Source organism: Elaeis guineensis, chromosome 2 (genome assembly GCF_000442705.2).
Source record: "Elaeis guineensis isolate ETL-2024a chromosome 2, EG11, whole genome shotgun sequence".
Classification (NCBI taxonomy): domain Eukaryota; kingdom Viridiplantae; phylum Streptophyta; class Magnoliopsida; order Arecales; family Arecaceae; genus Elaeis; species Elaeis guineensis.
In genome coordinates this window covers 92,860,077-92,872,788 of record NC_025994.2, presented here as the reverse complement: position 1 = coordinate 92,872,788, position 12,712 = coordinate 92,860,077, and positions in this window count along the sequence as shown.

Sequence of the window (12,712 nt, the reverse complement as noted above, 5' to 3'; positions counted from 1 at the left end):
TAAAGTTTCGAATTTTACCAAATAATTTTTAAAAGACCATTGATATTCAGTAAACTGTGAGTGAGATATGTCATTGGAGTATTAATACTCATCAATATGGGAGTTAAACTAAGAGCACTAATTTTTTTCTAAACTTTTTCAAATTATTTCTACCTTTATCTCTAAATCATTCACCTTCTTATGGACAAGTATATTGTTACTTTCATCCTTCATTTATTGAACTCTTTTTTTTTTTAATATTATACCGTTATTGAGTGTCTTAACTCTTTAAGCTTTTTGTTTAACCCATGTAGCGAGTTTTCAGCCAATGACTCCCAAATCAGATGGCTTTAGGGCACTAGGTATAAAATACCCCTCGGACCTACTTGCTCGAATCAAACAGGCTACGAGTTAAAACTAACTTTACAACAAAGCTTCTCTGCCCTTCATACTTTTTGATGCAAAACTCAATGCTTGCTTAGGTAAAGAGGCCCGATTACTCAGCATAATTTTTTTTTTAATATATATATATATATGAAGAAATATATAGTTACCCTACACATGTCCATAAGAAGTAAACTCTTCTTTGATACTGGTAGAAAAATTTAGAAATGCTCAAAGAAAACTATTTAAATTTTAAACTTAACTCCTTATTGAGTTTTCTTAATACTTGATCCCTCAATATCTCACAAACTCTCTGATCTGTGCATCAATTTTCTTTTAAAATACTTGGTTTAACTCAATTCTTAAGTGTAATCAGATGTTTAAATACAAATACTAATTACTTGAGGACTTAAAAAAATTTAAAATTTTTTATTATCTTATGATAAATGGTATATTTTTATATTTATTGAAAATATTTTTGATAATTTATGATGCTAACATCTTCTTAAAATCCTAATTTTATGAATAAATTGGATTTTTTTGAAGATGTTAGCACCATAAATTATCAAAAATACTTTCAATAAATATAAAAATATATCATTTATCATAATATATATATATATGAAGAAATATATAGTTATCCTACACAAGTCTATAAGAAGTAAACTCTTCTTTGATACTGGTAGAAAAATTTAGAAATACTCAAAAAAAATTGTTTAAGCTCTAAACTTAACTCCTTATTGAATTTTCTTAATACTTGATCCCTCAATATCTCACAAACTCTCTGATCTGTGCATCAATTTTTTTTTAAAATACTTGGTTTAGCTCAATTCTTAAGTATAATCAGATGCTTAAATACTAAATACTAACTTACTTGAGGACTTAAAAAAATTTAGAACACCATGATTATCAATCAAATTTCGATTTCAATAAAAATTAAAAAAATATGGAGAAAGTTGTGAGTCGGATCGAATCCACAAAGAAGGTAGGATTTTGATTTAAAATCTTTAATTTTGTAAAAAAAATAAAATTTTAAAAAAAATAATTTAAGTCAGAAAATAAAAATTAAAAATACAAAAAATAAATCAGGTACTAAGATCTACTAACTAGATTCTAGCATCTACTTATAATAAAATAAATAATAAAAATTTAAAGAGTATAAAAATAAATTGGTACTAAGATCTACTAATTAGATCCTAGCATCTACATGTAAAAAAATAAAAAATAGAAATTTAGAGTGTAGAAAAATAAATTTTTCATTAACTAGAATTGAAATTCAAGTATAAAGAATTTAAAAATAATAATAAAATAAAATAAAAATAAACTGTAATAAAGATCTGAAGTTGATCAGTCCAGTCTCATCGAAAAGATGGTTGATGACCTCTCCACCTTTCATCGTACTCCGTAGAGCGAATCGATTTTTCTCCTTCTTTTTCTTACATCCCTAAAGCTATTTTATTTTTTTTCTATTTTTTTCTCACTTTCTACTGATTTTTTCTGCTCCTAAAGCTTATTCCCGGATCTCCTATTTATAGATGAATTTTTTATAATTTTTTGGTAGGAAAAAAATCCTAAAACCCTTTAAAATCATATTAATCCTCTTAGAAATATTCTTGGCCATCAGATCAGGCTTGAACCACCCAGATCTAATCAAAATCCATAGTTTTAATCCTTCTCTCAGTCGGATTCGTTCTCAACCGTCCAATCTGGGTTCTGATAAAGTTTTGGCCATCGAATCATGTAAAAGATCTCCTATTCAAAGTCAGAAACATCCTCAGCCATCCGATCGCTTGATGGATCACTTCTGGATTATCGGATCGCATCAAAACCTCTCTTATAAACCAACAATGGATGCTGACCGTCAGATCTGGATCAGGATGAATGTCAGTTGTCGGATCGTACCTAGAATCCTTCTCTCACTGTGAGCCGCATCTGTGGACCGCGTGAAGTTTTCTGTTGATCGTGGGAGGTCTTTTTAAAGCTTTTTTAAGGGTATTTTGGCTCATTTTTGCTCTAATTTTTGCCTGAAAAATTAAAAAAAATATGCATTAAATTTTTTAATTTTTTTAATTATTTTGATACTTAAATTACTTAATTAAATTAATATCTATTTTTTATAAATATACTCTAATTTTATTTTTTTTAAGATTATTTAGTTTTCAAAAAAATTTAATAAATTTATGAAATTAGGTTTTTAAGAAGATGTTAGCATCATAAATTATCAAAAATATCTATAATAAATATAAAAATATACTATTTATCACACCTTCTAACTTGAATTTTGCTCATCTTCGAGTAAAGAAAGAATTTAGAATTAAGTATCGTTTAACTTAAAGTTTCGAATTTTACCAAATAATTTTTAAAAGACCATTGATGTTCAGTAGAGTGTGAATGAGGTATGTCATTGGAGTATTAATACTAATCAATGTGAGAGTTAAACTAAGAGCACTAAACCTTTTCAAAACTTTTTCAAATTATTCCTACCTTTATCTCCAAATCATTCACCTTCTTATAGATAAGTACATTGTTACTTTCGTCCTTCATTTATTGAACTCTTTTTTTTTTTTTAATGTTGTATCGCTATTGAGTATCTTAACCCTTTAAGCTTTCTATTTGACCCATGTAGTAAGTTTTCAGCCAATGACTTCCAAACCAGATGGCTTTAAGATACTAGATATAGGATACTCCTCGGACCTACTTGCTCGAATCAAACAGGCTACGAGTTAAAACTAACTTTACAATAAAGCTTCTTTGTCCTTCATACCTTTTGATGCGAAACTCAATACTTGCTTAGGCAAAAAGGTCCGATTACTCAGCATGAAATTTTTTTTTAATATATATATATATGAAGAAACGTATAGTTATCCTACACAAGTTCATAAGAAGTAAGCTCTTCTTTGATGCTGGTAGAAAAATTTAGAAATACTCAAAGAAAACTATTTAGGTTCTAAACTTAACTCCTTATTGAGTTTTCTTAATACTTGATCCCTCAATATCTCACAAACTCTCTGATATGTGCATCAATTTTCTTTTAAAATACTTGGTTTAACTCAATTCTTAAGTATAATCAGATACTTAAATACTAAATACTAATTTACTTGAGGACTTAAAAAAATTTAAAAATTTTTATTATCCCCTCCAACTTAATCGATATTATCCTCAATGAAGTAGAAAAAATAAAGGGTGCATGCGAAAAGAAAGAAAAGGAGAGATATCACCTGATCCATAAGTCTTTTCAAAATTGATTCTCTCCCCAACTTAGTCAAGATTATCTTCAAATCCCTATAAAAGATACTAAGTAAGACTTGATTGACCTAAACAAAATACAAAAGATAGCAAAAAGTATAAAATTAAAAATTAAAAAAATTGGGTTGCCCCCCAAAAAGCACTAAGTTTACTGTCTTCAACCAGACCATGCTGATTCTCTCACCTATCCTGTGTCGAATATTGGATTGATAAATTTCAATGGTTTTAGATTACCAATCTCAGGAAGATGGTCTATAATAAATTTTAATATTTTATTACTAATTTTTAGAAAGTAGTTCACATCTCCGTTCTTAATTTTAGAAAGATAGTTCACAAATCCATTCATAGATCCTTGTTTATTGAGAATTTCTCTTATTTAATCTTCTAAAATGCTCATGAATTGAGTTTTTGGGTTAGGAGCTAAGTTTGAAGAAATAGGTATTGGAAGGATATCTTTTGATTTTAAACATGTGTTCTCAAGTGTGATCAAAAATAATTTTAATTCTGAAGGAGATGGTAATTCTAAAGTGGTAGAACTGGCTTCTAAGGTTGAAGAAAATGAGACTCTTGACTCATCCACTCTTTTCTTTTATTCACTTAGGTCAGCATCAGTACTAAGCTCAAGTTCTTCTATTGGGTTAGCTTCAGTATTAATCTCTTCTTCTAAATTCACATTTTAGCTAGCATCAGTACTAGCCTCACTCACCTGGTCTTGGTATGGGTCCTTAAGATTCCTATCACTTTTAAGCTCAAAAATTGTATTGTCACTTTCAAATTGGAGATTCTTAGGTGGGACATTGGATTGATGACTAGATCCAGGTGATTGGTAGATGGATGGTGTCGTTTTCAAAATTCAATATTGGTTCATTTGGCAATTGACCTAGTTCTTTCCTCATGGTAGATTCAATTAATTGATCTATTTGTACTTCTAGCCTGACGAGGGATTGCTGTTGGATCATAATCATTTGTTGAAGTTGGCTAAACCTATCATCGACTAGATTGATTTGTTGAGGAGGTGGGTATGAAGGCTGATTGTAATATGGTGGCTTGGTAGGCTGACTAGGCTGACCTCTATTGTAGGCATAATTCTGTATGGAAGCCTACTCTGAAAGTTTTACAGAGGAGAAATTTAGGTCTGAGCCTGAGTCTGTTGGTGTCTCCAAGAAAAATTAGGATGGTTCCTAGAATCTTGATTATATGTATTTAAGAATGAGTCATTGACAGGATTGAAGTAATCTTAAGTAGCTTGAACTTGTTCTTGGATGAAAGGTGAAAACTGTGCAGCCGTAAGACATTCACTAACATGATGGACTGAGCTAGCATAGATAGAATAAATCTCTTGATAATTAGAACGTTGTGTGTATTGCATAAGAGATTGTAGATCTAAAGCTAGGCATTTATCTATAAGAAGGTCGACTTTATCTAATTTTTGGGCTAGCAGGTTCAAATCGACCTCAGGACTAGAGTCAGAATATTTGATCCCATAGAATGATGAGAATATCGATGGGTTATAGGTAGAAAAAATAAAATATTCCTTCATCTGTCTAGGTGGTTCTTAAAATTTTTAGCTATTTGATTTTTTATGTTTAGCATGGATCAGTCGTTCAATTTCAGGATTAGATTCAACTAGGTCAAAAAAAATTATACCGTACATGTATTAGTGCAAACCCTAATATGTGTGTTGTTGAGATTTTTTTTTAAGAAGGAGGAGAAAAAGAAGAGAAAAGAAAGAAAGAAAAAAGTTCTAAAGGTGAGATCCTTAAGAAAAGTCTGAGACCTAAAGACGTAAGATGAGAAGAATTAGTTGTGGTTAAGTGTTAATTGCAATCAAGTTAGCAAACAATTAAATCTAGACACCTACGGGTTTCTTAGACCTAATAATTCGATGTAGAGTGGCTTAGTCTAGATACAAATCGGGTTTGTTCTCACTTCCTTCAACTAGCCAGGTAAGAGGTGAGGTCGTGGGGGTCCTCCTGTTGCTTACCTTAGACACCAATTGAATTGGCCAGGTAAGCTAACGAAACTAATTAAATAACTACGAGTCCACTTAGACAAAGCCTTTGTAACCTCTAGCCTTAGACATCAGTTTCAGGGGTGAGTCCAAACTTATTTTGCACTTGACTTCACCACAATACTCAAACTAAACTCAATTGATCCTAGGGGCCAATGTCTACATGATTTTAGTTAGATTTGGGTTAATGTGAGATGCTGGTTGGTTGTTTTTGGGTTAAAGGTGATGAGATCTCCACCTTATCTTATTATGAGTGTTGCCCTTAAATTGATTTGAGATGAATATGCACAACCAATTTCAAACAAGGGGTTCTATGCAACTAAATTAGATGTATGGAATTAATCAAACTTGAAAGCTTACCTTGTCTCCAGCAATCACCAAAAGAAATTCTAAGATGATGAATGCTTCTAACAATTAAATTTCTATTCTTGTCATTCGATTTTTATTAGGTTCATATGGGTAGATTTAGGTTAATTTAAAAAAATAGTAATTAATACTAAAAAAATAGTTAGGATTAGGATTAGGATTGATCTCATCAAGCAAAATTTGAAGCTTTCTATCTTCTTTTTTTTTTTAATTTTTAATTTTTTTATGCACAAAGATAAAAAAATAGAAAAATTAGTAAGTTAAATTTATAAAAAAATCAAAGAAATCAAATATTAAAATTGTTGCCATCCCCGGCAACGGCGCCAAAAATTGATAAGATCAAGATGCTATCGTTAGGACACCATGATTATCAATCAAATTTTGACTTCAATAAAAATTTAAAAAAAATACATAGAAAGTAGTGAGTCAGGTCGAATCTATAGAGAATGCAGGATTTTGATTTGAAATCTTTAATTTTATAAAAAAAATAAAATTTTGAAGAAAGTAATTTAAGTTGAAAAATAAAAATTAAAAGTATGAAAAATAAATTAGGTATTAAGATCTACTAACTAGATCCTAGCATCTACTTACAATAAAATAAATAATAAAAATTTAAAGAGCATAAAAATAAATTGGTAGTAAGATCTATAAATTAGATCCTAGCATCTACGTACAAAAAAATAAAAGATAAAAATTTAAAGTGCAGAAAAATAAATTTTTCATTAACTAGAATTGAAATTCAAGTATAGAAAATTTAAAAATAATAATAAAATAAAAATAAATTATAATAAAAATTTGAAGTTGATCAGTCCAACCTCGTTGGGAAGATGGTTGATGATCTCTCTGCCTTCCGTCGTACTCCGTAAAGCGAACTAACTTTTCTCCTTTTTTGGGATCCCTAAAGCTATGCTATTTTATTTTTATTTTTTTTCTCACTTTCTATTGATTTTTTTTGCTTCCAAAGCTTATTCTCGGACTTCCTATTTATAGATCAATTTTTCATAATTTTTTGGTAGAAAAAGGAGTCCTAAAACCCTTAGAAATCATATTAATCTCCTTAAAAATATTTCTGGCCGTCGGATCAGGCTTGAACCACCCAGATCTGATCAAAATCCATAATTTTAATCCTTCTCTCAGTCAGATTTGTTCTTAGCCATTCGATCTGGGTTTTGATGAAGTTCTGGCCGTCGGATCATGCAAAAGATCTCTTATTCAAAGTCGGAAACATCCTCAGCCATCCGATCACTTGATGGATTGCTTCTGGGCCATCGGATCATGCAAAAATCCCTCTTATAAATCGACAATGGATGCTGACCGTCGGATCTGGGTCGGAATGAATGTCAGCCATTGCATCGTACCCAGAATCCTTCTCTCACTATGAGCCGCGCCTATGGACCGCATGAAGTTTCTTGTGGACCATGTCCTATTTCTATGGATGGAGCGGTCGGTCCACCGTGCATCGGAGGTCTTTTTTAAGCTTTTTTAAGGGTATTTTGGCTCATTTTTGCTCTGATTTTTATCTAAAAAATAAAAAAAAATATGCATTAAATTTTTTAAAATTTTTTTATTATTTTGATACTTAAATTAATTAATTAAATTAACATCTATTTTTTATAAATATACTCTAATTTTATATTTTTTAAAATTATTTAGTTTTCAAAAAAATTTAATAAATTCATGAAATTAGATTTTTAAGAAGATGTTAGCATCGTAAATTACCAAAAATACCTATAATAAATATATAAATATACTATTTATCACACCCTCTAATTTGAATTTTGCTCGTCCTCGGGTAAAAAAAGAATTTAGAATTAAGTACCGTTTAACTTAAAATTTTGAATTTCACCAAATAATTTCCAAAAGACCATTGATATTCAGTAGAGTGTGAGTGAGGTATGTCATTGGAGTATTAATATTAATCAATGTGGGAGTTAAACTAAGAGCACTAAATTTTTTCTGAACTTTTTCAAATTATTCCTACCTTTATCTCCAAATCATTCACCTTCTTATGGATAAGTACATTGTTACTTCCATCCTTCATTTATTGAACTTTTTTTTGTTTTAATATTGTACCACTATTGAGTGTCTTAACCCTTTAAGCTTTCTGTTTGACTCATGTAGCGAGTTTTCAGTCAATGACTCTCAAACCAGATGGCTTTAGGGCACTAGGTATAAAGTACCCCTCGGACCTACTTGCTCGAATCAAATAGACTACGAGTTAAAACTAACTTTACAACAAAACTTCTTTGCCCTTCATATCTTTTGACTTGAAACTCAATGCTTGCTTAGGCAAAGAGGCCCAATTACTCAGCATGAAGTTTTTTTTAATATATACATATATATATACATATTTATATAAAGAAATATATAGTTATCCTACACAAGTCCATAAGAAGTAAACTCTTCTTTGATGCTGGTAGAAAAATTTAAAAATACTCAAAAAAAATTATTTAAGTTCTAAACTTAACTCTTTATTGAGTTTTCTTAATACTTGATCCCTCAATATCTCACAAACTCTCTGATCTGTGCATCAAATTTCTTTTAAAATACTTGGTTTAACTCAATTTTTAAGTGTAATCAGATGCTTAAATACTAAATACTAATTTACTTGAGGGTTTAAAAAAATTTAAAAATTTTTATTATCTTATGATAAATGGTATATTTTTATATTTATTGAAAGTATTTTTGATAATTTATGGTGCTAACATCTTCTTAAAATCCTAATTTTATGAATAAATTAGATTTTTTTGAAGATGTTAGCATCATAAATTATCAAAAATACTTTTAATAAATATAAAAATATATCATTTATCATAATATATATATATATATAAAGAAACATATAGTTACCCTACATAAGTTCATAAGAAGTAAACTCTTCTTTGATGCTGGTAAAAAAATTTAGAAATGCTCAAATAAAACTGTTTAAGTTCTAAACTTAACTCCTTATTGAGTTTTTTTAATACTTGATCTCTCAATATCTCACAAACTCTCTGATCTATGTATCAATTTTTTTTAAAAATACTTAGTTTAACTCAATTCTTAAGTATAATCAGATACTTAAATACTAAATACTAGCTTACTGGAGGACTTAAAAAAATTTAGGACACCGTGATTATCAATCAAATTCTGACTTCAATAAAAATTAAAAAATATATAAAAAATAGTGAGTCGGGTCTAATTCACAGAGAAGGTAGGATTTTAATTTGAAATTTTTGATTTTATAAAAAAATAAAATTTTTTAAAAAATAATTTAAGTCAGAAAATAAAAATTAAAAGTATAAAAAATAAATCAGATACTAAGATCTACTAATTAGATCCTAGCATCTACTTACAATAAAATAAATAATAAAAATTTAAAGAGCATAAAAATAAATTGGTACTAAGATCTATTAATTAGATCCTAGCATCTATGTGCAAAAAAATAAAAAATAGAAATTTAAAATGTAAAAAAATAATTTTTTTATTAACTAGAATTAAAATTTAAGTATAAAAAATTTAAAAATAATAATAAAATAAAATAAAAATAAACTATAATAAGAATCTAAAGTTGATCAGCTCAGTCTCATCGAAAAGATGGTTGATGACCTCTCCACCTTTCGTCGTACTCCGTAGAGCGAATCAATTTTTTTCTTCTTTTTCTTGGGTCCCTAAAGCTATTTTATTTTTTTTCTATTTTTTTCTCTCTTTCTACTGATTTTTCTTGCTTCCAATGCTTATTCCCGGACCTCCTATTTATAAATAAATTTTTTATAATTTTTTGATAGGAAAAGGAGTCCTAAAACCCTTAAAAATCATATTAATCCCCTTAGAAATATTTTGACCGTCGGATCAGGCTTGATCCATCCAGATCTGATCAAAGTCATCAGTTTTAATCCTTCTCTCAGTCAGATTCATTTTCAGCCGTCCGATCTAGGTTTTGATGAAGTTTTGGCCGTCGGATCATGCAAAAGATCTCCTATTCAAAGTCGAAAATATCCTCAGCCGTCCGATCGCTTGATGGATCACTTCTGAGCCATCGGATCGCGTAAAAATCTCTCTTATAAACCGATAATGGATGCTGACCATCGGATCTGGGTCGGGATGAATGTCAGCCATTAGATCACACCCAGAATCCTTCTCTCACTGTGAGCCACGCTTGTGGACCGTGTGAAGTTTCCTGTGGACCGCACCCTATTTCTGTGGACCAAGTGGCTAGTCCATCGTGCACCGGAGGTCTTTTTTAAGCTTTTTTAAGGATATTTTGGTTCATTTTTGCTTCGATTTTTGGCTAAAAAATTGAAAAAAAAATATGCATTAAATTCTTCAAAATTTTTTTATTATTTTGATACTTAAATTACTTAATTAAATTAATATCTATTTTTTATAAATATACTCTAATTTTATATTTTTCTAAAATTATTTAGTTTTCAAAAAAAATTAATAAATTCATGAAATTAGATTTTTAAGAAGATGTTAGCACCATAAATTATCAAAAATACCTACAATAAATATAAAAATATGCTATTTATTATAATGCAAGGAGGGGCCTTTAGAGCAAAGAGGTATCAGGTACAAGGCGAGACTAGTGGCCAAAGGATACTCTCAAAAAAAAGGTATCGAATTCAGTGAGATTTTTTCAACTGTCATCAGACATACTTCCATCAGAATGTTGCTGAGCATCGTAGCAGCTCTGGACTTAGAGCTGGAGCAGATGGATGTCAAGATGGCGTTCCTTCATGGGCATCTAAAGGAAAGCATCTATATGGAGCAGCCACCGGGGTTCCAAGAGCCAGGAGCAGAAGGAAAGATCTGTTTGCTGTAGAAATCGCTGAACGGGCTGAAACAGTCACCGAGGCAATGGTACAAACGATTTGATTCTTATATGAGGAGCATTGGGCTTTTCAGGTGCAAGTATGACTCTTGTGTTTATGTTTGATCTTTGAAAGATAGGTCTAGGGTGTTTCTACTCTTATATGTTGATGACATGCTTATAGCATACAAGAGTAGGAAGGTTGTGCAGGAACTGAAGGCAGCCTTGTCTCGGGAGTTCGAGATGAAAGATTTGGGGCATGCGAGGAAGATCTTAAGCATGAATATTTTTAGAGATTGAGCCAAGAAGGTGCTGCATTTATCTCAAAGAGGCTACATCAAGAAGGTCTTGGAGAGGTTCGGGATGAAGAAAGCGAAACTGATAGAGCTGTCACTCACCGGGCACTTTAGACTCTCGAAGATGATGTTGCCATAGACTGAGGTGGAGGTTCAGAAGATGGAGAGAGTGCCGTATGCCTCTGGTGTGGGAAGTCTTATGTATGTCATGGTGTATTGTAGATCGGATATCACCCATGCAGTGAACCAGATCAGCAAGTTCATGGTGCAGCCTGACAGGGAGCACTGACGAGCACTGAAGAGGATCTTCAGGTACTTGGTAGGTACTGTTGGAGTCGGCATCTACTACGGATAGTGAGGAGGTGCTGAAGGACTCTCCAACACATCCAAAGAGGCTCGGGGGCTGATAGGAGGGTTGGTAAATGCTGATTTTGGTGGAGATATAGACACTCGGTGATTGACAACAGATTTTGTATTCAGCCTGTTTGGAGGTCCAGTTTTATGGAGATCATGGTTGTAGCAAATCTCGACCTTATCAACCACTGAGGTAGAGTATATTGATGTTACAGAGGCAGTGAAGGAGGTCCTATGGCTGAAGGATTTGGCATTGGAGATGGGCCTTGCAGAGAAGGCCGTCAGGGTATACTGTGACAGTCAGAGTGCACTATTACTTGCATAAAACTCTGTCTATCATACGAGGATGAAGCACATCGATATTAGATATCACTGGATCAGAGAGCTTGTGGAGGAAGATGAGGTGAAGCTGGTGAGGTCCACACTAAGGAGAATCCAACGGATGCACTGACGAAGGTTCTTCCGCGGGATAGCTGTCGAAGATGTGTGACACTGATATGCTTCATGGACAAGATGGAGTTGGTTGAGGTCTTAGGGCACCAAGGTGGAGATTTTTGGGCCTCATGTGGTGCTCTCAAGGCTCAGGAGACTAAGGCTAAGGCCAAGGTGCAAAGTCCATAAGGTGCTCATGAGGTTTCTAGGACTAGTTTGGGTCCTAGGATGAAAAACTGTCAGCCTTTCGGGTCTTGAGATCCAAAAATTTTGGGCCTTAGAGGGCTAACTTATTTTGGGCTAGATTTGAGTCCTAGGTAGATGAGATTTGTTCAATCATAAACGTACATGGGTTTGGATTAGCATAAATCTCATATCAAGTTAGCCAAGGGAGTTTTGTGGTTGGGTCACATTGACCTTGTATAAATACCTTTGTATTTAGGATTTGTATGAATGGTTCAATCAATCAAATCATTTTCTTCCTGAACTCTCTCTCTCTCTTCCTTCCTTTCTCTCTCTCTTTCTGGTCTTCTCCACACCCTAGAACCAAGAAACCTAGGGTTTCTTGGCCGCCAACCCAAAAAAGAAAAGAAAGGAACCAGCGCCTCCCCTTTTGCATGCCCCTATTTTGAGCGCCCCCTCTTGGCTGCCCAAGAGAAGTTTCAGGTCTTATTTTTTTTGGTTTTGGAGGCTTCATCAAGTGTGCTTCTAGGTCTCAAAAGGTGGATTTCAAATCTGATGGAGAAGGGGTTCAAATCGAAGAAAAAAATCCTGTTGACAGGATTTACAAGGCTACTGCAACCAGGAAGGCTGTTCTTCTTCAACGTGTTTCATCCCCTTCCAGCGAGTTTT